We start from the raw sequence: 26022 nt of genomic DNA, 5'->3' as shown, positions 1-26022 counted from the left end.
GTCCAATCGGAGCTACAGCTGCCAGCCTACACCACAGCCATAGCAACACCAGATCCAAGCCGAGTCTATGACCTACACCACAGCTCACAGCAATGCCAGGTCCTTAACCCACTGAGCAAGGCCAGGGATTGAACCCACAACCTCATGGTTCCTAGTCGGATTCGTTTCTGCGGTGCCATGATGGGAACTCCCATTTTGCATTTCTAAATGATGAACATTTTCGTTACCCTGGTGTCATAAAAACAAGGATAAAACCCCACATGAAGTTGGGCAACACCCAGGGCTGTCCTTTTGCAGCTAGAACACATCTTCCTGTTTCTAGAATCTCGGAGCAATCTCACAAATTTTTAATGTATCAGGTTGGGGCATTATTACTTTAGAAGGCAGAGTTCTCCATAGGTGAATCTGCCAAAGGATCATTTACGTGGCTCTTGGTCATTCGTTCTTTGGAGAGCACAGTGGCTGTCGCCCACCCACTCCCCAACTCGCTAGCTCGCTGTTATTACCAAGAAGGTGCTCCAGGCTATACAAGTTTCTAGGTTCAGAAAGACACACCTTCTCCCTAAACTGCACCATATCTGCTCCCTGCACCCCCGCCCCCAGTCCTATTGTTAGAAAAATGATCACCATGAGTTAGGCAGATGGAAATACCAGAAGGCCAATCTCAGAAGGCAGATTTCCCATTTATTTGGACTATTTATATGGCTTACTGCTCTCTCTTACCTCCTAAGGTAAGATCAGTGCCAAACTTGGAATCTGTGAGTGAGAGGATGGACTGGCAGTCAAACACATCCTAACTGATAAAGACCCTGCATCTAGAGAGGTAGAGACATGCAGGGAACAGCATGGACCCTGGCTTGCCAGCTAAGATCTATAGCCTAAATCTGAGTCCTGTGAAAAGAAAGGAAAATGGCTTCTTTTTTAATTTTATTATTTTTGTCTTTTTTGTCTTTTCAGGGCCACATCCATGGCATGTGGAGGTTCCTGGGCTAGGGGTCTTAATCAGAGCTATAGCTGCCAGCCTACACCAGAGCCACAGCAACGCAGGATCTGAGCTGTGTCTGCGACCTACACCACAGCTCATGGCAACACTGGATCCTTAACCCATTGAGCGAGGCCAGGGATCAAACCCCCAACCTCATGGTTCCTAGTTGGATTTGTTTCGGCTGTGCCACGATTGTTTCAGGTGATGGTACTTACAATACAGCACTCCAGACTTTGGGGCCAGTTCCGTCTGATGATTAAGGCATTCTTATTGGGGCTATGGGTTAATACCATACCCTGAGGGTGGTTCTATAGGAAACAGATGTTATCATCACCCGAAGAGAGATGTTCTAGTAAATTTGGGCTCCAGAAGTAGACCTTTAAGTTGATCTTATGTATTTCCTCCTCCCCAGATTCTCAGAGGCATTTTGCCCAGAGTTTGAAGGATGAAGATGCTCACGGGACTTTTGATGGCAGGAGGAGGGAGCAGCCTGATAAAGAATCCCAGAGGGGATGCCTGTCATGGCTCAGGGGTAACAAACCCAACAACTAGCATCCATGAGGGTATAGGTTCGATCCCTGGCCTCGCTCAGTGGGCTGGGGATCTGGCATTTCCGTGAGCTATGGTCTAGGCTGGCATCTCTGGCTCCGATTAGACCCCTAGCCTAGGAACTTCCATATGCCACGGGTATGGCTAAAAAGACAAAAAAAAAAAAAGAATCCTAGAAGTTCCAGGCTTGCGCTCTGCATTCACTAAAAAAGTTCTCTTCCTGGTTGTATTTCCATCTCACTTTTCTCAAACTTCAGTAAATGCTCATAAAAAGGTACAGTCTGGCCTCTCCTGAGCAGGGAGAATTAAGGGGAAGAGCTGGTCAGTGGTGCAGAGAACAGCATCCCTCCCTCTGACAATCACTGGGGACAGCTCTGCCAGTGGTCAGTATTCCAAGGGTCATTGGCAGCAACAGTAGTGGGGAGGCATGGGCCACAGCTGCTAAAGAAACCTGCACTCAAAAGTATCTGTTGTGTCTCAGTGGTAACGAGCTTGACTAGTATCCGTGAGGATGTGGGTTCGATCCCTGGCCTCGATCAGGGGGTTAAGGATCCGGCATTACGGTAAGCTGTGGTGTAGGTCACAGACGCAGTTCAGATCCCAGTGGCTGTGGCTGTGATGTAGCGTGGAAGCTATAGCTCCAATTTGACCCTAGGCCTGGGAACGTCCATATGCGACAGGTGTACCCTAAAAAGCAAAAGAAAGGGAGGAAGGAAGGGAAGGAAAGAGAAGAAAGGAAAAAAGGAAGGAAGTTGTACTCAAAAATAAATATTGCTCTCAGTGCTCTATATATGTAGAACTAGACTAAGAGTACAATTCTTGGCTGCTGGTGGCATGCAGAAGGTCCGGGGACCAGGGGTTGAACCAGAGGCAGAGTAGCAACCCAAACCACAATGGTGACAGCACCAGATTCTTAATCCACTGAGATACCAGGGAAGCCCCAACTCTCGGCTTTTGTAAAAACAAAACAAAACAAAACACACACACACACAGAAACGTGTGCTCAGTGCTGCATTAACGAAGCTCTCTAGCCTCTGTGTGAATCTGCACTCAGGAAAGAGTGAGGACTCAACACTGAAGCATCTTTGAGGACCTCAGACAAATCAAAGAAGCAGTCCCAGGAGGTTCTGGACTTCTGGTTAACTCTACACCTGGACTCAAGTTGTTTTATGTGAAGTATCATGTTTGCTAATACCTATTTCCCCATTCTTTCTTTAATGGCAGAACCCCTGAAATTTAGCTGGGTAGATGGCATCCCTTGCAGTCATCACCTTGGGCCCAAGCATTATCCATGTACAGAAACACAGGATACAGTTTAGGTCAAGTAACAAAGAGGACCCCCAAATGGGGTAGTTTAAACCAGTTAAAGTTTATATCTCCCCCATGGAAAAGGTAGGAAAATTAGGAATGTGGACTGATCTAGTGGCTCCTTTTGTGAAGACAAGGACCGTGGTATATACGAAAGAACAGAAGCCAAAATGAGTTCAGGATCAGAGATAAAAAGATGCATGACATGTCTGGGGGACAAGAACCCACACGACAGATCCAAGTAGACTTTCCTCTCCAAGTGCCCCACAGCACCTGGGGGTATAAGTGGGGATGCTTGTTTAGAGTAAAGATGTTCCAGGCAGAATCAGCCTACAAATAAATTCGTGGCATATCCAAACCCAGGAGTTGCAATGCATGGTCTCCAGTGGGAGTAGCAATGAGACAGGTTCCAAAAGCAAACTTACTTGTATTCAAAATAGTGAGAACACACTCATTGTCCACAATGCGGAGTGACTTGTTCTCAGGCTCCTTAATGAGGTTGGGGGAGGGGATGTGCTGGTGAACTCGAGCAGGGAGGAAAGGCAGTGCATTTGAGTCCAAGTGTGTTTGAGGTTGGTGAATGATTTAGTACAATAATGGCTGGGTATTTATTTATTGCATTGGAGGGGAGCTTTTTGTGCTTGAATCAAAAGCACACATAAAAGCCTATTGTAGAAAATCAGGGCTATTATAACATAAATGTGCATTATATAAAGCAAAAGAAAAGGAAGAAAGGGGATTTAAAATTACAAATAAACTACAGAGCTTATAAATTGTGGGAGAGTTGAGGGGAATGGGAAGGATCTGAGATGGCTCTTCTGTTCTTTGCTGACCAGTCTCTATCACCACAACCAGCTCTTGCTATGAACATGCCTCCATCAAGCAAATGGGAAATGAAACGGGTCTTCTTTCCCCCGTCCTCAGAATCATGACTCTTTGGATCCCATTCGATTGCCTGCTTCGGGTTTTGCAGAGCTTAGTGGAGGAAGAATTATAGCATAGGAGGAAAACAAAGAAAAGAGGGTAGGTGGAGGTCCCCAAAGCACATTGAGGGCATACTCAATAACAGGAAGTGGCATTAAAACAGCACCCTCTTTGGGAGTTCCTGTTGTGGCTCTGGGGTAACGAACCTGACTAGTTCGTTACCCCATGAGGATGCAGGATCCATCTGCAACCGAGGTTGCAGATGCGGCTCAGATCCTGCATTGCTATGGCTGTGGTATAGGTTGGCAGCTGCAGCTTCGATTTGACCCCCTAGCCTGGGAACTTCCATATATGCAGGTGCAGCCCTAAAAAGGAAAACAAACAAAAAAACCTCCCTCTTCTATCTTCAGCAATACTCCAATTTATAGGGATTTCACAGATGGTTGCTCTGCACAGGCCTGCCTTTATTGTAGGAGAGTGCATTAAATTCCCGGGGTTCTGGGAGTTCCCATTATAGCTCAGTGGTTAACCAGCCCGACTAGGATCCATGAGGACACGGGTTTGATCCCCGGCCTAACTCAATGGGTTAAGGATCCGGTGTTGCTGTGACCTGTGGTGTAGGTTGCAGACATGGCTCAGATCCCATGTTGCTATGGCTGTGGTGGCATAGGCTGGCAGCTACAGCTCCAATACCACCCCTAGCCTGGGAACCTCCATATGCCCTAAAAATACAAAGCACCAAAAAAAAAAATTGCTGAGGCTCTGGTGCAAGGCTGTGTTTTTTACTCTAGGCAGTTTTTTTTTTTTTTTAACAGCTTAATTAAGATATAGTTCACAAACAATACCATTTAAAATATAGCATTCAAAAGTATACTCACATGCAACCATCACCACAGCCAATTTTATAGAACATTTTCTTCATCTCAAAAAGGAATGTGGTACCCATTAGCTATCACCTCCTATCTGCCAGCCCTACCTTCCCACCTCTGGGCAACCATTAATCTACTTTCTGTTTCTATACATTTTCCTCTTCTGGGCATTTCATAAGAATAAAATCATGTAATATGAGATCTTTTGTAACTGGCTTCTTTCACTCAGCACAATGTTTTCAAGATTTATCCATGGCGTAGCAAGTATCAGTACTTCATTCCTTTTTTATGGCTGAATAGTGTTCCATTGCATTGTTATAACACATTCTATTATTCATATGTCATTGATGGACATTTGGGTTGTTTTCTCCTTTGGGCTATTATGAATAATACCACTGTAAGCATTCATGTGTAACGTTCTATGATGTTATATAACTTTATTTCTCTTGGGTATATACCTAAGAATGGGAATGCTAGGTTATGTGGTAACTCTATGTTTAATTATTTGAGGAAGTACCAGATTTTTTTCAAAAGTGGCTGCACCATTTTACATTCCTAACCACAGCATATGAGGGTTTTAATTGCTTCACATCCTCATGAACACTTGCAGTAATCTGGCATTTTGACTATAAACTTCCTTATAGAGGTGAAGTGGTATCTCATTGTTTTGGCTGATATTTCCTTGATAATTAATGACGTCAAGTATCTTTTTATGTGCTATTGGCCACCTGTACATCTTCCCTGAAGAAATAGCTATTCAGATCCTTTGCTTAGTTCTTAATTGGGTTATTTGGCTTTTTTATTATTGAGCTGTGAGTGTTCTTTATATATTCTAGATATAGGTCCCTTTTCAAATATATGATTTTAAAATATTTTCCCCCATTCTGTGGCTGTCTTTTCACTTTCTTCATAGTGTCTATTGAAGCCCAAAAGTTTATAATTTTGATAAAGTTCAATTTATCTATTTTTCCTTTGTTGCTAGTTATTTTGGTGTTATATCTATGAATCCTTTGCCAAATTCAAGGTCGTACTTCTGTGTTTCCTTCTGACAGTTTTATAGTTTCAACCTCACATTTAGATCTTTGATCCATTTTCAGTTAATTTTGTATGTGGTGTGAGGAAAGGATCCAACCTGAAGCTTTTGCATGTGGCAGTCCAATTGTCTCAGCAACGTTTGTTAAAAGACTATTCTTCCCTATTGGATGAATTTGGCACCTTTGTCAGAAACAAGTTGACCATAGATGTATGGGCTTATTCTGTAATTTGTGCCAGTACTAAATTGTCTTAGTATTGCTTTGTAGTAAGTTTTAAAATAAGGAAGTGTGAGCTGTCCTGGTTTGTTCTTCTTTTTCAAGAAAGTTATGGAAATTCCTGTTGTGGGTGGCTCAGTGGGTTAACAACCTGACTAGTATCCACGAGGATGTGAGTTTGATCCCTGACCTTGCTCATTGAGCTAAGGATCTGGCATTGCCATGAGCCATGGCATAAGTCACAGATAAGGCTTGGATCTGGCATTGTTGACTGTGGTGTAGGCTGGCACCTGCAGCTCTGATTAGACCCCTATCCAAGGAACTTCCATATGCTACAGGAGCAGCCCTTAAAAAAAATGTTTTAGCTGTTCTGGGATCCTACAGATTTTGTCTTTTTTTAGGCCACACCTGCAGCATATGGAGGTTCCCAGGCTAGGGGTCTAATCAGAGCTGTAGCCTCCAGCCTACACCAGAGCCACAGCAATGAAGGATCCAAGCCGTGTCTGCAACCTACACCACAGCTCATGGCAACGCCAGATCCTCAACCCACTGAGCAAGGCCAGGGATCGAACACACAACCCCATGGTTCCTAATTGGATTCGTTAACCACTGAGCCACAACGGGAACTCCAGGGCATATAATTCTTTTTATATGTTGCTGAGTTTGGTTTGCTAAATTGTTGTAGATTTGGGGGTCCATAGTCATAAAATATGTTGGTATTTAATTATATTTTCTTATGATGCCTTTATCTGGTTTTGGTATCAGGGTAATAATACTGGCCTCATGAAATGAATTGAGAAATAATTCCTCCTATTCTACTTTTTGACAGAGTTTGTGCATAATTGGTATTCATTTTTCCTTAAATGTTTGATAGAATTCACTGATGAAGCCATCTAGGCATGAGCTTTTCTTTGTTAGTAGCCTTTTTTTTTTTCCATTACTAATTCAATTTCTTTACTTGGCATAGGTCTATTCAGATTGCCTATTTTTTTCTTCAGTCAGTTTTATTAGTTTGTGGCTTCCTAAGAATTTGTTCATTTCATCTAAGTTACTAAATGTGTTGGAGTACAGTAATTTATAGGATTCCTTTATAATGCTTTTTATTTCCATCAAAATAGTAATATTCTCTCTTTAAGAAATGTTTTAGTAATTTGAGTCTTCTCTCTCTTTTTTCTTCCACTTTTATTGAAATACAATTGACATATAGAACTATATGGCATAAATTTAACATGTATAGCATAATGATGTGACTTACATACATCATGAAAGATTATCACATGAAGCTTAGTGAACATTCATTTCATATAGATACAAAATCAAATAGAAAAAAATATTTTTCCTTGTAATGAAAACTCTTAGGATTTACTCTCTCAGAAACTTTCATATATAACACACAGCAGTGTTAATTATATTTATCACATTGCACACTACATCCCTAGTATTTATTTATGTTATAACTGGGAGTTTGTACCTTTAGACCGCCTTCATCCAATTCCCCCTCCACACACTCCCTGACTCTGGTAACCATAAATCTGATCTTTTTTCCTATGCATTTGTTTGTTTTTAAAATTTAATTAACCTATAATACTTTGCTCATTTCTTACACATCATACTGATTTAATACTTCTATACATTTCAAAATGATCACCACACTAAGTCTAGGTAAAATATGTCACAATATACAGATCACATAGCTATTTGACTATATTCCCCATGCTGTGTCATACTTGTGACTCATTTATTTTGCAACTGGAAGTCTGTACCTCTTAATCCCCCTCACCTATTCCTCCCCTCTCCCCCCGGTCCCTTCTCTCTGGTCCATCTATTTGTTCTCTGTGTCTAAAACTCTGTTTCTGTCTTGTTATGTTTGTTCATTTGTTTTGTTTTTAGAGCCCATGTATCGTGAAACTATATAGTTTTTGTCCCTCTGTGTCTGACTTATTTCATTTACCATAATACCCTGTAGATCCATCCATGTTTTTGCAACTGGCAAGATTTCTCTCTTTCTATTATGTCTAACTAGCTAAAGTTTTGTCAATTTGTTTAATCTTTTCAAAGAATTAGCTTTTGGCTTCAATGAGTCTCTCTATTGTGTTTCATTTATTTCTGCTTTAATCTTTTTTATGTCCTTTTTTCTACTTGCTTTAGCTTTAGTTTGCTCCTCTTTTTCCAGGCTTTTAAGATGGAAGGGTAGGTTATTGACTTAAAATCTTTCTTCTTCCTTAATATAGGCGTTTATGGCTATAAAATTCCCTCTAAGAACTGCTTTAGCTGCATCTTATAAGTTTAGGTATGTTGTGTCTTCATTATCATTCATCTTAAACTCTTATTATTTCCCTTTTGATTTCTTCTTTAACCCATTTGTTACTTAGGAGTGTATTGTTTAATTCCCACTTATTTGTGTGATTCCCAAGTTTCTTTCCTGCTATGTATTTCTACTTTCATTCCATTGTGGTCAAAGAACATACTTTGTATTATTTCTGTCTTTTAAATGTATTAAGGTGGATTTAGAGCCTAGCATATGGTCTACCATGGGGAACATCTCATGTGAACTTGAGAGGAATGTGTATTCTGTTGTTGTTTGATGGAGTGTTCTATAGATGTTTTTTGGGTCTAATTAGTCTAGAGTGTTGTTCAAGTCTTCTATTTCCTTGTTCACCTTCTCTCTAGTTGTTCTATACACTATCAAAATGAGGTATTAAAGTCCCAAACTATCATTGTTGAATTTTCTATTTCTCCCTTTATTTCTATTTTTTTAAATGGAAGTATATTTGATTTACAATATTGTTTGTTTCAGATGTACTTTTTTCAGGTTATATTTCATCATAGGTTATTATAAGATGTTGAATATGACTCCCTGTGCTATACAGTAAATCTTATTGCTTATTTATTTTAGATATAGTAGTCTATATCTTTTAATCCCATACGTGTAATTAGTCTCTGCCTCCCTCTCCCTTCCCTTTGGTAACTATTAGTTTGTTTTTTATAGCTGTGAGTATGTTTCTGGTTTGTATATAGATTCACTTGTATTGTTTTTTTAAGATTCCACATATAAGTGATATCATAGAGTACTTGTCCACTAAAAACAATATTCAGGTTTATCCATGTTGAGGCAAATGGCATTATTTCACTGTTTTTTACAGATGAGCCATATCCCATTGTGTTTGTGTATGTGTGTGTATATATCTCTCACCTTCTTAAGACAGTTGTCTTTTATGGGCATTTGGATTGTTCCATGTCTTGGCTATTGTAAATAGCACTGCTATGAATACTGAGATGCATGTATTTTTTAGAATTAGAGTTTTCATTTTTTCTAGATATATACCCAGGACTGGGATTCCTACATCATTTTGTAGCCCTATTTTTATTTATTTATGTGTCTTTTTTTTTTTGCCTTTTCTAGGGCCTCTCCTGTGGCATATGCAGGTTCCCAGGCTAGGGGTCCAATCAGAACTGTAGCTGCCGGCCTATGCCAGAGCCACAGCAACGCAGGATCCAAGCCACATCTGCAGCCTACACCATAGCTCATGGCAACACTGCATCCTTAACCCATTGAGCAAGGCCAGGGATCAAACCCGAAACCTCATGGTTCCTAGTGGGATTCGTTAACCACTGAGCCACAATGGAAACTCCTAGTAGCTCTATTTTTAGTTTTTTAAGTAACTTCCATACTGTTTTCTATAGAGGATGCAACAATTTACATTCTCACCAAAGAATAGGAGGTATAGCCATTCCAGTTTTCATGTGGTTTTTGTTTTCATGATGTATCTTATTTCATTCTTTTACTTTCAATTTCCTTGTATTTTTTAATCTAAAGTGTGCCTCCTATAGTCAGTATATCATTGGAACATTTTTAAAATCTAGTCTGATAATCTCCTATCTTTTAATTGAATTGTTTAATCCATTCATATATAAAGTCATTATTGATATAATTCGATTTATGTCTGCCATTTTGATTTTTGTTTTCTATATGTCTCATATTTTTTTTTGTTCCTATATTCCTTCTTTACTGTTTTTTCTATTTAGTGAATATTTCCTAATGTCATATTTTAATTTCTTTACTGATGTTTCCATTATATTTTTAAAGTTTTTTTAGTGGTTGTTTTAGGACTGACCATATACATCTTATCTTGTCCGAACTGGCCTCTGGTTTATGTAGTTTAATTTCATTGATACATAAAAACATTATTTCTACATAGTATACTCCTCATTCCCCTCTTTTTGTCATATTATTTTTGTACATATTAGATCTATTAATGTTACAAACCTAATAATACATCGTTATAATTATTACTTAAAAATTTGTAGACACTTCTTTAGTTCAGTAAACTTCTCTCCCACCCACCTCCTTTATGCTATTATTGGCAGATATATTATACACACTCTACATATTTGTGTGTTATAGGCCCTAAGAGACATTATATACACATTTTTAATACCAGTGTTTTAAAATCAGTTAAGAGAAGAAGAGTAAAAATGTGTATTCAAACTATCTTTTATGATCACATAAGTACCTTTACCTGTGGTCTTTGTTTTTCATGTGAATTTGAATTACCATTTGGGGACATTTGCTTTCAGTCTGAAAAACTTTATTATCTCTTATTAAGTAGAGCTGCTACCAACAAATCTCCTCAAATTTTGTTTAATTGGCAGAGTCTTTATTTCACTTTCATTCTTTTAAAGATAAATTTTCTGGACATAGAACTCTTGGTTTACAGTTTTTTCATTGAACATTTTGACTATGTTATCCCAATGCTTTCTGAAAAAGTCAGCTCTTAATCTTATTGGGATTTCCTTGTAACTAATAAGGAAGTTTTCTCTTGGTGCTTTCAACGTTTTTACTATGGTTTGTCTGTTTGTGACTTTCTTAGTATTTATCTACTTAAAGTTTGTGGCATTCCTTGAATACGTAGGTTAATTGTTTTTCAGTTAAATTGGGGATGTTATGAACATCTCTATGTCCACAAATTTGATAACCTAGAAGAAATGAACCAATCCTTAAAAGACATAGTCTGCCTAAACTCAAACAGGAAGAAACATATAATTGGAATGGGCTTCAATCTGTTAAAGACATTGAATCAATAATTAAAATCTCCTAAAATTAGAGAGCATTAGGTTCAGATGTGTTCACTGGTGAATTCTACCTAGTATCTAAGGAAGAAATTATATCAATTTTTCTACAAGCTCTTTCAGAAGATAGAAGCAGAGGAAATACTCATTAACTATTTTTATGAAGCTATCATTACCCTAGTAACAAAGCCAGACAACGACATTACAGAAAACTACAGATCAATATCTCTCAATAAATTTGGGAAGTCTTCAGTCACATATTTCTTCAAATATTTTTTCTGCTCCTTCCTCTTCTTTTTTTTTCCTGGTGCTCCCAGTACATGTTTGTTGGTGTACTTCTTTTCTCTCTGTTCTTCAGCCTGCATAGTTGATCTACCTTCAAGTTCATTATTCTTTCTTCTGGCAGTTCAAATCTACTGTTGAGTTTCTCTAGTGAATCTTTTTATTTCAGTTATTGTACTTTTCAACTCCAGAATTTCCATTTGATTCCTTTTTATGACTTCTCTGTCTTGATTGACATTTTCTATCAATCTACAACATGGTTATCATATTTTCTGTTACTTCCTTTTTTTTTTTGGTCTTTTTGCCTTTTCTAGGGCCACTCCCGAAGCATATGGAGGTTCCCAGGCTAGGGGTCTAATCGGAGCTGTAGCTGCCGGCCTATGCCAGAGCCAGCAACACAGGATCCAAGCTGCATCTGCAACCTACACCACAGCTCACAGCAACACCTGATCCTTAACCCACTGAGCGAGGCCAGGGATTGAACCCGCAACCTCATGGTTCCTAGTCAGATTCATTAACCACTGAGCTACAAAGGGAGCTCCTCTGTTACTTTCTTAATCATGGTTTCCTTTACTCCTGTGAATTTGTTTAAAATGGATCTTTTGAAGTCTTTTTCTGATGAATATATCACTAGTCACTCTCACGGACAGTTTCTTTGCCTGATTTTTTTTTTCAATTGTATGCATTATAGTTTTGTATTTGCTTGCATGTCTTATTTTTTGTTGTTGTTGGAAACTGGGAATTTTAGATGACAATGTATCAGTTCTACATATTGGTCTTCTCCCCATCCTCCAATTCTTGTTACTGTCATTTAATTGTTTATTTGTTTAGTGACCAGCTGGTTTATTTTCTTGAAATCTATTTTCCCTCCCATAGTGTTAAGTCTCTGATATTTCTTCTCAAAGAAGCACAGCTTTGGTTATAACTACTGTCATGCTTGGATGACAGCAGTCTTACTAGAATTCTCAGCCACTCCTTTTCTGACCACATCCAGGTGTTAGGCTCCACTAATTGGTGGCTGATTGCTATATTATTTCCAACAATGCCCTGAAACATAAATTGCTCTACAAACTAATCTGATCAAATTGTGACTCTTATGAAGGAATAGTTTCTAAGGTCAGTGATTAATATTCTCATCCCAGGAGGACTCCTCCCTAGTGACTTATTCTGAGTTTTCTCCCACAAATTAGTAGGCTTACAGTTTAGCCTATATTTTGAATCTCCTCCCAATTGTCTTTTACCATAATCTCCAGTTTTTTGAAAGCATCCTTAGGCTTTACTTTTTTCAAGCACTGTTGCAAAAGAATTCAATTCCATTGGGGAAATACTGAAAACTATCCTTTTTTATGACCCCCTTCTTCGCCTTTTCCTAACCCCATACTCTAGCGAAGTATCTGACCCAGGACTCTGGAGCTGGGGGCAGAGACAATGGCAAGCTGCTCTCTGAGTAATGCCCCCACTCTAGGAGCTGAGCACTTGCTGGAGAATTAGGGAAGCCAGAGGTCTTCCCAGCTTGTGTATTTTGGCATGGAACTACCACCTCACAAGCCAAGGCAAGGTGACCAGGGCCATTGTCCTCTCAGCATTCTGTGGAAGTAGACCCTCCAGTCCACCAGAAGGAAGCCCCACCTCTCAATCACACTCTTCTGGAACTTAGTCTCAGCAATAGAGAGCTAGGGGCAGGATGAGAAATACTGCCATCCTGCTCCTCTGGTGAAGAAAGCCTTTCATGTGCTGGGAGGGGCAGGGTCAGGAATCATGTGTAATTGACTGCAGAATTCTGGAGTCGAGTCTCTACCCTCCTTAACTGGGAGTGGGGAGGAAGCGGTTTTGGTTCAAATATCACAAGCTCTCACCTTTCTTACCAAACTTTTATAAATTTTATTGAATACAGGATTCTTCCTTTGCTGGTTTTTCTCCCCCATTAGCACCACTTCCAGAAGCTTTAAACTGTTGGGGTTTTTTAATAGTTTTTCAAGAGCTCCCTGTGCTGTCACACCAGAAGTTGCTCTTACTCTGGGTAGTTTTATTTTGAGTATGTAACCATACTTAATACCATTTTGTATAATTAACAAAGAACTTCTGGCACACTCTCTTCATGGTGATATGAGGTGTGGAAGTCCTAACCTCCAATATCTGTGCATGTGACCTCATTTGGAAATAGGGTCTTTGCAGATATAACCAAGTGAAGATGAGAGTATACTGGATTAGGGTAGGCCTAATCCAATGACTAACATCCTTATAATAAGAAGGAAGTGTGGATACAGACACACAGTAAGAATGCTATGTGATCACAGGAGACTACAAACCAAAAACTCCAAAGACTGCAGGCAAACTGAGGAGCCTCCCTTAGGGCCTTCAGAGAGAACATGGCCCTGCCGACATCTTGATTTTGGACTTCTATCCCCCAGAACTGTGAAACAATAGGCACACAGGCCATTGGTAACATTTTCTAGAGGACAGCTGCCTTGGCAGGAGTTTCAAAAAAAAAAAACATCTGGAAGCATCACCTCTATTTCGTATCTCATCTAACATCATGCCTTTTCCTCTCATGTCATAATTTGGCTACAAAGGGAGACTGCATTTCTGAAAATTATTCATTCAGTTACTTCTTAATTTGGGGAAATTCTTGGTTTCTAGAAACTTGTTTTTAAAAGCACATTTTAACTACCTACCCTAAAAATCCACAGTAACTTCATTTCACTTTTTAACAAGGCAATAATTAGTCCTCAAGTTGGCTTATCCTTCCAGGTCTCTGTTTAGAGTTTCCCCTTTGGTGACTGGGTTATTGCTTGTAAAGCAGCACAAGAGTAGTAAGAGATAAAGGAAGGGGCCATCCAGAAATCTGAGTGACCAACCCTTTTCCCCCAGACTTGGCATATTTTCATTCTTGAAAGCAGCATATAAAACACACTGTTTGCAACATTTATATTTGTCTAACACCTAACAATTGATTATTTTGTGTAATGAAATCTGTTTCTACAGACCTTTTTTCAACTTACTCCTTCCATCTTTATGCTTCTCTCCAATGTGGTTCAACCCAAAACACAGTGACATTTAAGAGGGCCCACATCAACGCACATAACACTGAAAGGAAGTCATGGAGTATCTTAAATGACTTTTCCATCTCTGGACAAGGATACCACTGGATCATACTTGAAAGTCATCACTATTGATACTGTACACTCAAAGGTTTTGAGAACCTTGGATCATCTCACACTGCCAAGAATGTCGGATTGTAAATACATATATATAAGAAAAAAGGGAGGGAGTTCCCATTGTGGCATATGGGTAACAAACCCAACTAGTATCCATGAGGAAGTGAGTTCAGTCCCCAGCCTCGCTAAGTAGGCTAAGAATCTGGCATTGCCATGAGCTGTGGTGTAGTTCACAGACACAGTTTGGATCTGGCATTGCTGTGGCTGTGGTATAGGCTGGCAGCTGCAACTCTGATGTGACTCCTAGCCTGGGAACTTCCATATGCCATGAGTGTAGCCAGAAAAGAAAGAAAGAAAAAAGGAGGGAGGGAAGGAAGGAAGGAAGGAAGAAAAAAGAAAGAAAGAAAGAAAGAAAAAAGAAAGAAAGAGAGGAGGATGTCCCAAAGAGTGACCACTGAGAGGACTATTAATACTTCACCCTTTGTCTGTCATATGTCATAGGGGAATGGACCGTATCTAAACAAAGAACACTGAAGTCCAAAGAACAAAGCAACCCAGTAATGAAATGATTGCTCTAGGTATTAAGAGCACTGATAAGTTGGACTCTGTGTGTGTGTGCGTGCATGCACTCATGCCCATGTATATTTGGGCGTGTGTTGTCTATGTATGATTCTTGCTACCTTTTGAGCACGAGTGGAAGGGAGAGAGTCTTCACATCCGGCTTCCACCTTGATAGCACCATCTTGCCTTTCTCCACCCCTCATTTTCTCCTTCCTCAGCTATAGTTTACTGTCTTTTAATTAGTCCCTCAAATGCCATCCAGAACTGTGAGAAAATTAATTTTTGTCATTTAAGATATCCAGTGTATGGCATTCTGTTGTGACCACCAGGGACTAAGACAGGAGGGAGAAGCCGTTACACCAGCCTCTGCCTCTCCCTGCCTCGGCCCCTGTGGCTGTTCTTGACTTGACTTCTGCATATTTCTATCTTTCAGCTCTTCCTCTCCAGATCTCCCTCACTGAATTTGTTTTTTAGGGCTGCTGTAACGAATGACAACAAACCTGGTCATAAAAAAACATAAAACAACAGAAATTGATTCTCATGGTTCTGGGGGCCAGAAGTCTGAAATCGAAGTGTGAGCAGGACTACATTCTCCCCAAAGGTTCTAGAAGAGCACACTTGCTGCCCCTTCCAGCTTCTGGTAGCCCCTTAGCTATGGCAGCATCACTCCTGTCTCTGCCTCCATCTTCACCTGACTTAACGACTTTATTCCCTTTGTCTGAAATCCCCCTCTCCTTTCTCTTACAAGGGTAGTTATCAGTCATGGGATTCTTCCCTCCCCCCATATCCAGGATGACCTCATCTTAATATCTTTAACATAATTATACCTGCAAAGACTAGTTTTCAAACAAGGTCATATCCGCAGGTTCTGCAGGTTAGGACTTGGACATATCTTTTGGGGACCACTTTTCTATCCACCACAGTCACATGTCTCCTCCTCAGCATAGCCCATCTTCCCAAACTCACATCCCAGCTGTCCTTCTTCCCTTCTCAGACCTTGACCATGGAGTCCTGGGCTGGATCAAAGCCAGACATTGCTGGATCAGACCCTATATCTTGTCACCACATCAGTACCCTCAGCACCTGGGAAGGACAAATTTTTCAGTCTCCATTTAGAAGATTAATCAGAAAAAGCTTCCTCACTGGGAAGGTAATAGTTTAGCCACTAATATGGATGTGTTTACACAATGAATATTTATCCAAGTGGCAATGTCACAATTTTTCAGACAAGTCCCAACAGCCAATTGTGCCTTGTTGGGGATTCATTGATTTGGGGGGGGCCCAGATTTCGTTGTCACCTATGATAAGATCAATGTGGGCCAAGTTCCAAATGCCTTTGGCTGTGTTTAGAGAGTAAGGAAGAGGGAGAGAATTAAATAGCCCCCTCCACGGAATCTGAAGGCTTTATTCCTATGACCCAGCACTACTTTCCCCCACTGAATAAAACATGCTGTACCCAAGAGAACCCCAGTCCCCCACTTGTACCTTTCCTGACATCTCTGCAGGCCTCCTGGCAGCCTCTCAGCATAGAACCCTCAAAGTCCGGCAAGGATCCAGCTCCAGGATTTTAACCCCACCCCACCCCATCACTGGAGGAGGGGGGTGTGTGTGGCTGTTCTTGCAGTGCACAGCCCATGAGTCTTTTTTTTTTTTTTTTTGCTCTTTAGGGCTGCACTCACAGCTCATGGATGTTCCCAGGCTAGGGGTCAAATCTGCTGCCAGTCTATGCTATAGCCACAGGCAGCACCAGATCCCCAACCCACTGAGCAAGGCCAGGGATCAAACCCGTATCCTCATGGATACTAGTCGGATTTGTTTCCGCTGCGCCATAACGGGAACCCCCAGTCTAAGAGTCATTAATCACTATCTTCACCGGTAGAATCCAGCAGATGGCCTGTGAATGACAGCCTCCCCCCAGCTGGGGAAGAAACAGGCACAGCGCATCCAAATTGTCCAGCTGAGAACTCGGCTCAGACTAGAGGGGCCACTCCTGACCCAGTCACTACTGTTTCAGGCAGTTCCTGCCCCAAGGGTGAGAATCTCAAGTCCCTCCATACCCTCACCCTATTTTTTTTCTTCATTATAGCCAGAGACCTTTTTTTTTTTTTTTTTTTGTCAAAGAGCTATAAAGAGCAGTGGCTATTCTTTCAGAGGGGTTCCAGAATGCTGTGTTATGGGGCTTTTTCCTCATACAGCATCATTTTTTTTTAATTTATTTATTGTTTTTGTCCTTTCGTCTTTTTAGGGTCACACCCCTGGCATATGGAGGTTCCCAGGCTAGGGGTCTAATTGGAGCTGTAGCCTCCGGCCTACATTGCAGCCACAGCAATGCCAGATCCCAGAGGCATCTGCGACCTACACCACAGCTCACGGCAACGCTGGATCCTTAACCCACTGATCGAGGCCAAGGATCGAACCTGCAGCCTCATGGTTCCTGGTCAGATTTGTTTCTACTGCACCAAGACAGGAACTCCTCATACAACATCATTTTAAATTTGGCAGCTTTAACAAAGGCTTAGGCTACTGTTTTACTCTTTAATAAAAGTCTGATGTATTCAGAGTTAACTTAGACCCAGGAGCTAGTTTGGAAGCTGGCTCCAATTCTGCAATGAAATTGAGGGCTCTAGTTAGGCAGATCCCACCCACTCCTTCCCCTGCCCCCTCAACCCCAAATGAGAGGGGAGGTCATTACACTGGAATATGGCGGGCATTGTCCCAAATGTGGACGAGAGACACACAGGTGGGTTGGTTAATGACTTCAGGTGTTATGACTTTATGGAAATTTATGTAAACATGATGAATTGCACACATACATTTCCTTCCTCTCCCTCCCAATACCCCATTAAAATGACAGAAAAGACATAAAAAGACATTAAGCCACAAAGACAAACATGAAAGGAGTCAAAGCAGAAAGAGGTCAGCTAAACTTCTGAAAGCAGTGATCAGATCCAGTGGTGATTTACTGAGCAGATCAGAGGCATCAGAGAGCCAGGGCTACGGAGGTGGGCAGTTTCACATCTCAGGACCCAGGAAGCAGAAGCATCAGGTGTTTCTCATGGGGAAGGTCCTGGTGGGCTGAGAGTGGGAGGATTCAAGGAAAATGGATAAAAGAGGCCCCTTGCCCACACCCCACAGCAGCGACCACCTCTCCCTCCTCTGTAAGAGGGGGTCACTCCTTAGAGATGAAAAAGCAAAGAGAGTCCAGGCCCAGATGTAAACAGAAGGTGAGGTCAAAGTCAAGTCCTTCTCCTCAATTGGCCCCCAGCTCTGCAAGCCAGGCTTAGACCCTTGCCTCCACCACAATCCACAGCAGGAAATTAGAGTGTCCTCTCTGGGGAAATTAATTGACCAACCTGAGGCTTGACTGCAGATAATGATATTCCAGAGTCTCTCCACAAATAGCCAATTACTTTCTGGGAAACCCCAGCAAGAGAAAAACCCTTACAGGAGTGGGGAGGAAGTGGGATAGACAGGGAGATTGCGATAGTTTGGTAGATGCAAACTATTACAATTAGAAGGCATAAACAATGAGATCCTGCTGTACAGCACAGGGAACTATACCCAATCTCTTGGGATAGAACATGATGGAAGATAGTGTGAGGAAAATAATGTATGTACATGTATGACTGGGTCACTATGCTATATAGCAGAAATTGACACAATACTATAAATCAACTGTCCTCTAATGAAAATAAAAGAAAATATTAAAAAAGAAAGAAAAACCTTTGCATACAGCTTCCTTTGCCATTATAGTAGTTGCTCACTCTTAAAATATGTAAAAACTAAAGGATGAGCAGATAATGAAGTCTTTGTGAAGGAAAACAGAAAAAAGGAAAGGAAGATAATGTAGAAATCAAGATATCTTTTTTTAAAATCTCTAATTCGTTTTTTAAGTGAGGGGGAAAAAAGGAGATATTGCGTCCATAAAACAAGATCAAGGTGCCACATATAGAGGAACATATAAACATTGTAACGTGAATTTTTTTTTTTGACCATACTTGTGGCATATGGAACTTCCAGGGCCAGGGATTGAATCCAAGTTGCAACTGCAACCTACACCCCAACTGTGGCAATGCTGGATCCTTAACTCACTGTGCCAGGCCAAGGATCAAATTCACACCTCAGCAGTGACCTGAGTCAATGCTGAGACAATGCGGGATCCCTAACTTACTGTGCTACAGTGGGAACTCCAACATGAATTTTTAAAACTATTATAAAAGTTGGAAGATCCAGTTGAAGAAATATACTTTTAATGGGGGACATATAAAAAAGGAATTGAAAAATAAAAGAGAAAATTAGAAGATTAGTCCACCAAATTTGAGAGCTAGACTTTCTTCATTCTGAATGCAGCAAATTATCTGATAAATAAATTAAAAGAATCTTCCAGAACTAAAGGCCCTAAATCTCTGGACTGAAAAGTCTCACCAACTACCTGGCACAATAAATAAAACCAACAGCAGACAAAACACATCTTAAAATTTCACCTTAAAATTTCACAATACTGGGAAAAAATGAGACAACTAATATGTTCTAGAGAGAAAAAGAGGGCAACTCACAATGGACCAGGAATCGGAATGGCACTGGACTTTTTGGGAGCAAGACTGGAAGCCAGAAGAGAAATGCATTCAAAATGATTTCCAACCTAAAAGTTTTAACCCATCGCCAACAACACCAATCAAAATGTGAAAGTAAAATAAAATCCTTTTTCATTTTCAGACAAGCCAGTCTCAAAAAAAAAAAAAAAAATTCAGGAAACTATTGGATTCACCAAAGCAAAGAAATACACCAAAAGTGAGGCAGTTATGGCAGTCAGGAAACAAGGCATCCAACACAGATGAGAATTCCTAAGTTGGTGATAGATGAGAGCTCTAAGGTGATGACAGTGACTCTACACCTGGCCTGGAAGTAGAAAGAGAAAAGCTCCAGCAAAGAAAACTATGGGAAAAGGAGGACGAAATAAAACACCCGATAAATTGGAACAGAAATTTCTAGAAGCATGATCACCAAGAAAAAATATGAATCACATGGATTACCTGATGTGTTAGAATGCTCTAAGAAATTTTTACTCTGGCAAAGGATTTGACGATGAATAAAGGAGAGGTGTGTTACAAAATTAGGAAATGAAAAAAATGAGACAATTATTAACTTTCAGGGAAACAGTGACAGTGAAAGAAAATAATTATAATGTGCGGTACAACTCAGTTGTTTACTAACTATGATACTTTGTTTTGAGACCTTTTGGGGAGTTCCCATTGGAATTTGGGGAGTACAGTGGAAACGAATCCAACTAGTATCCATGAGGATGTAGGTTCGATCGCTGACCTTGCTCATTGGGTTAAGGATCTGGCATAGCTGTGAGCTATGGCATAGGTTGCAGACATGGCTTGGATCCCGAGTTGCTGTGGCTGTGGCTGAGGCCAGCAGTTGTAGCTCCGATTCAACCCCTAGCCTGGGAACTTGCATAGGTGTGGCCCTAAAAAGCAAGAAAGCAAGCAACAAAGCAAGCAAGCGAAAGAAGAAAGAAGAAAGAAGAAAGAAAGAAGAAAGAAAAGAAAGAAGAAAGAAGAAAAGAAAGGAAGGAAGGAAGGAAGTAAGGCCTTCCTTCCTCATAGCTCGAGTGCTGAGAGATAGATGTGGTAGATAGAGTAGACGAGTATATATATACCGAATACAGAAAGAAAGAAATAAGAAAGAATAAATAAAGAAGGAAAGAAAGCAATAACGCAAAGAAAGAAATAACGCACGCAATAACTCCCTTCCTCCTTCTGCACTGAAGGAAGGACGTGCCTTCCTCCTTCCTGCCTTCCTCCTCCTTTCTCTCTCTTTCTCTCTCATCGCGAGCTCTCTCTATCCTCCCGCACACCATCCATAAATAAAGACCGAAATACATCAATAAAGAAAAAATAACTAAATCAATAAATACCAGAAAGAAAGAAAGAAAGAAAATATATAAAACAGAACTTTGGTTTAACCAAGAATTAATCTATAGGGATAACTCTATCAGGAGAATGCGACGTAAAAAAGAGACTAACTTTACCTTCTGTAATTAGAAATTAATAGATAATGTCTATTATGCACTGAATGTCTGTTTCCCTCCGAAATTCACATGTTGGAGTTCCCATTGTGGCTCAGCAGTAATGAACCCAACTCGTACCCATGAAGATGCAGCTCCAACTAGAGCCCTAGCCTGGGAACTTCCAACGTGCTGCAGGTGCTGCTCTTAAAAAAAAAAAAAAATCATAATTAAATCCCTACCCCACTATGTGATGGTGTCAGGAGGTTGGTCTTTGGGAGGTAATTAGGATGAGGATGAGGTCATGAGGGAGGAGCTTCATAAATGGGATTGGTACCCTCAGAAGAGTCATGAGAGAGCATGCCTTCTCTCTCTGCTCTCCTCCAAGTGAGGACACAATGAGAGGTCAGCAGTTTGCAACCCAGGAAAGGGTCCTCGCCAGAACCCCACCATGCTGCTGGCAGCCTGGTCTCAAATGCTCAGCCTCAAGAATTGTGAGAAATAAATTTCTGTGGTCTATGAGCCACCTAATCTATAAAAATTGTTATAGCATCCCAAATGGGCTAAGATAATATCTAAAATTATAAAATCAAAAAATAGCAATGCAAGCTTATCATGTTACAACATGGAGCTAAGCACCAGAAGAAAGAGCTAAAAGAGTTTAAATATTTGCCACAGGAGTGGGAATGGGGAGTGGGGGTGGGGCAAAGACTGCTTTGATCTTTTGTGTTGTTGTAAAACTGTTTCACATTTTAAACCACGTACTGTATTAACAAAAATGAAAATTACATGTAAGATGTATGTTGAAGGTCTGTGGATTTTATGGTTAAAAAAAGTTCTATTAGCATAAAAACATCCATCCCTGGGCTTCCGAAAAGTGGTTTATATTTCACCGCTCTTTAAAAAAAATATGTTTTTATATGCATTATCTGTTTTGTTCAAAACACCCACAATAGGCATTCCCATTGTGGCTCAGTGGGTTACAAACCTGCCTAGTATCCATGAGGATGCGAGTTTGATCCCTGGCCTCCCTCAGTGGGTTAAGGATCTGGTGTTGCTATAGCTGTGGTCGCAGACACAGCTCTGATTCAGCCTCTAGCCTGGGAACTTCCTTATGCCTCGGGTATGGCCCTAAAAAGCAAAATAAAGAAAGAAATAAAAATAAAATTAAAAAAAAATAACAGAGCTTCTACTGTGCTCTGGCCCTGCAGTGGTGGCTGGGGGTACATAGGTGATAAAGCTCTGAAATCACACCTGAAGGGAGAGCCCACAGTCCAGCGGGGTGGCTGAGCCTGATGCCACTATGTTGTGTTGGAGCAAAGCCCACAGCATTGGGGGAGAAGAAGCCCACATTCTGACCAGCCATTTAGACCTAAGTGCTGCGTGTGTTTCCGCAGCCAGGGCACATTACTAATATTATCCTAATGAGATAGGCTTTGCTGTCTGCTTTAGTTTGATTTGTACACAATTTTTTTTTCATGTGTAATGCTTAGATGATCAAAGGAGTAACAAGACAGATTTTTTGGTCTATGAAAGCTGAGTTAGTCTCTGAAAGTGTCATGTGCCATTCCAAATTTTCACTATAAAAGGTTCAGTAATATCAAAACTATCAAATACCAAGAGACTTGTTAGACATGAGATAGCAGCCTGGAACTCAGAATGAAGGATTATGTTGAAACACAACGATTTCTTGCAATCCCAGATGATAATACAGAGTCTAAAGGATTCAACACACTCAATTCAAATCCCAACTTGTCCTCAGGTCACAAAGCTGAAGATGATACAGTACAATCTTTCCTCAGGCCCAATGCACTGTATGTCTACATTGCGTTTAAGTGGTTCTGTACTAACCTGGAAGGAGGTGTGTTAGTACATATCACATGACCTGCTGTGGACCCAGTGTTTTGGATCCTATACACACCCTTCCTCTTTTAAAGTATCTAACAATTGTTGAAGATTTTTAGCCCATTTTTCAGAGGACTAAGGGCAAAGGGGGCCCCTGCTGGTGTTCAGTTCACTGTATTACACAGGGGCACCCCTCCTAGTGAAATGACAATTCCTACTGAGGAATATTCAGACTTATGCCTGCAGAATTATTCTTTCTTTTTCTTTTTCTTTTTTTTTTTTAAGGGCCGCAGTCACAGCATAGGGAGGTGACCAGGCTAGGAGTCGAATCAGAGCTACAGCTGCCAGCCTACACCAGAGCCCCAGCAACGTAGGATTCGAGCTGTGTCTGCAACCTACACCACAGCTCATGACAACACCAGATCCTTAACCACTGAGCAAGGCCAGAGATCGAACCCACGTCCTCATGGATCCTAGTCGGGTTTGTTAACCACTGAGCCATGAAGGGAACTCCTGTATTATTCAATTTTGTACAAAGCATGGGTACACACATCATTTTTTTTCTTCTAGATGGCCTTGGCAGTTGAAATCCAATTTAGAAAGGTCCCCAAAGTTGCTAATCACAGTCCAGACCGTGCCTCGGGTGGAAATGCCTTGCAAGACAAAGTTTCCAGTATAATCAGCAAATGTTACAAAGGGATCACATCTGGTTCCTTTGTATTTATCTCATCAGACAGGCCAAAATTTGAATAGGAAATAGAAACCAAGCTCCCAACTCAACCTCAGAGGGTCCCCTGATTTCTGACCAAAGCACACTCATTAGAGGCTGGAGAAATGTCACTACTGCTTACATCAGCCTTCTCTTAGCTTGGTATATTTACCTCTGCTTGGGAGCTATTCCAAAAAATAACCAAATTTAACTTTTTTGGGGGGGGTATCTTTTTAGAGCCACACTGCAACACATGGAAATTCCCTGGCTAGGGGTCAAATTGGAACCGTAGCCACCGGCCTACACTACAGCCACAGCAATGCCAGATCCAAGCCTTGTCTGCAACCTACACCACCACTCATGGCAACGCCAGATCCTTAACCCATTGAGCAAGGCCAGGGAACACACCTGTGTCCTCATGGTTACTAGTCAGGTTCATTACCACTGAGCCACAATGGGAACTCCCCCAAATTTAACCTTTGAGTGGAATATTTTTTTTCTTTTAAAGTTTTTCTACAGGACTATGGGTTCACACAAGTAGTTCTAAAGTTTATTCAATCACTTCTCCTTCAGGGACTCCATCCACATGCAGGGTGCCTCAGTGGGGATGTCCATCAGGGCCCCTCCCCCATCAGGCCTCTAATGGCCCAGGAAAGTCACTGCTTTAAGAATGAGTGAGCACACCTTCTCCCACAAATACATTAAAAAAGAAAGAAAGAAAGAAAGAAAGAAAGAAAGAAAGAAAGAAAGAAAGAAAGAAAGAAAGAAGGAGAAGGAAGGAAGGAAGGAAGGAAGGAAGGAAGAAAGAAGGAAGAAGGAAAAGAAAGAAAGAAAAAGAAAGAAATAGAAAGAAAGAAAGAAAGAAAGAAAGAAAGAAAGAAAGTAAGAAAGAAAAGAAAACTACTACGTGTAGAATGATTCTCACAGAACATCTACTGAAAGCTGACAAAAGACCTCAGACTTCCAAAAAGGGCAAGAAAACCTCCACAGAACTGGGTAGGACAAAAGGAAAAAAAAAAAAAAAAGAGAGAGAGAAGAGAGAGAAAAGACAGCTCTGCACTCCTGGGAGAACATAATAAAAGAGGACAGAGTCACTCACGAGGGGGAGTCGCTCTCTAGTGGGGAGATCAGCGGGAGCCTCAGAGTCTCAGAGAAAAGTGCAACAGCTGATCTGAAGAGAGCAAAGCAAAGAGAAAGCCACATGGATGATCAGTACCTCTGTCCAGCATACCCCAGCCTGAGACACCCAGGTGAGGCTCGGGTGAGGGAGAGGACAAGGGTTGGACCTGTGGAAATAGCCTGAGGAGGCTAGAGAGCATGGTGCACCACAGCCGAGGGTGTGCATGAGGAGGCCCGGGCCTGCCAGAGAAGCAAGGCACAATTGTTGGGGAGCATGGGGGTGGTGGGACTACCAGAGGAAATTCTTTCTCTACATATGTGCATTCTCAGGTGGCAGGGCATTCTTGCATGGGCTTTGGGGGTGGGTGCAAGCCACCACAGCCATCTCAGACTCCAGAGGTGGGTCCAGCCTGCCACTGCCTGCAGCCCCCACCACCCAGGGACTGACACTGCTATGGAGTGCCCTTCAACCAGGTACCATCTGTCACCCCATCTCCCTGGGAATGCATGCATCCCACCACTGCTGCTGCTCAGGTCCCTGTGACTGAGTGCTGCCTCTACTTCCCTGCGGGTCACTGCTACCACCAAGGGCCTGGCTACCAGGTGCTGTCTGCAAGTGCCACCCACTGTCCCCACCTCCCTGGAAGCATAGGGAGGCTGTGAACCTGCACACCCCCAATCAATGGGATAACAGCCTGCACACACTGAAGAAAGAGAGAGCAAGCATCCAAACCAAAACCAGCCCTCACACCAAAAAAAAAAAAAAATATATATATATATATATATATATACCCCACACAAGCTACCCAGCAACAATCCTGCATATAAATAGCCCTCCAAGACTACAGTGGATAATTGTTTCACCTAAACTCAGAGAGTAAGAAAAATATAAGCAAAATAAAGAAGCACAAGAACCATTCCCAGTTAAAAAACAGCTAGAATTCCCCTGAAGGAGCAAACAATGAACATACCTCGTCAGTCTAACAGACACCGAGTTCAAAAAGGGGAGAGTGAAAATATTGAAGGAATTAAAAGTGAATGTAAAGGAATTAAGAGCAGATCTCAACAGCAATGACGATTACTTTAGAAAGGAACTAGAAAATATAAGGAGTCAAGAAAAATTAGAAAATTCATTTACAGAGATGCAAGCTGAGGTAAAGGCACTGAAGAGCAGAATGAATAATGCAGAGAAATGAATTAGTGATCTGGAAGATATAATAATGGAAATCAACCAATTAGAAAGCCAAAAAAAAATGAAAGCAATATATCAGATCTATGGGATAATATAAAGTGTTCCAGTCTATGCATAATAGAGATCCCAGATGGAGAAGAAAGAGAAAAAGAAAATGAAAGTGTATTTGAAGAAATTATGGCTGAAAA

This window comes from Phacochoerus africanus, chromosome 12 (genome assembly GCF_016906955.1).
Source record: "Phacochoerus africanus isolate WHEZ1 chromosome 12, ROS_Pafr_v1, whole genome shotgun sequence".
Taxonomy (NCBI): Eukaryota; Metazoa; Chordata; class Mammalia; order Artiodactyla; family Suidae; genus Phacochoerus; species Phacochoerus africanus.
Note: the sequence above shows the minus strand (reverse complement) of the source record.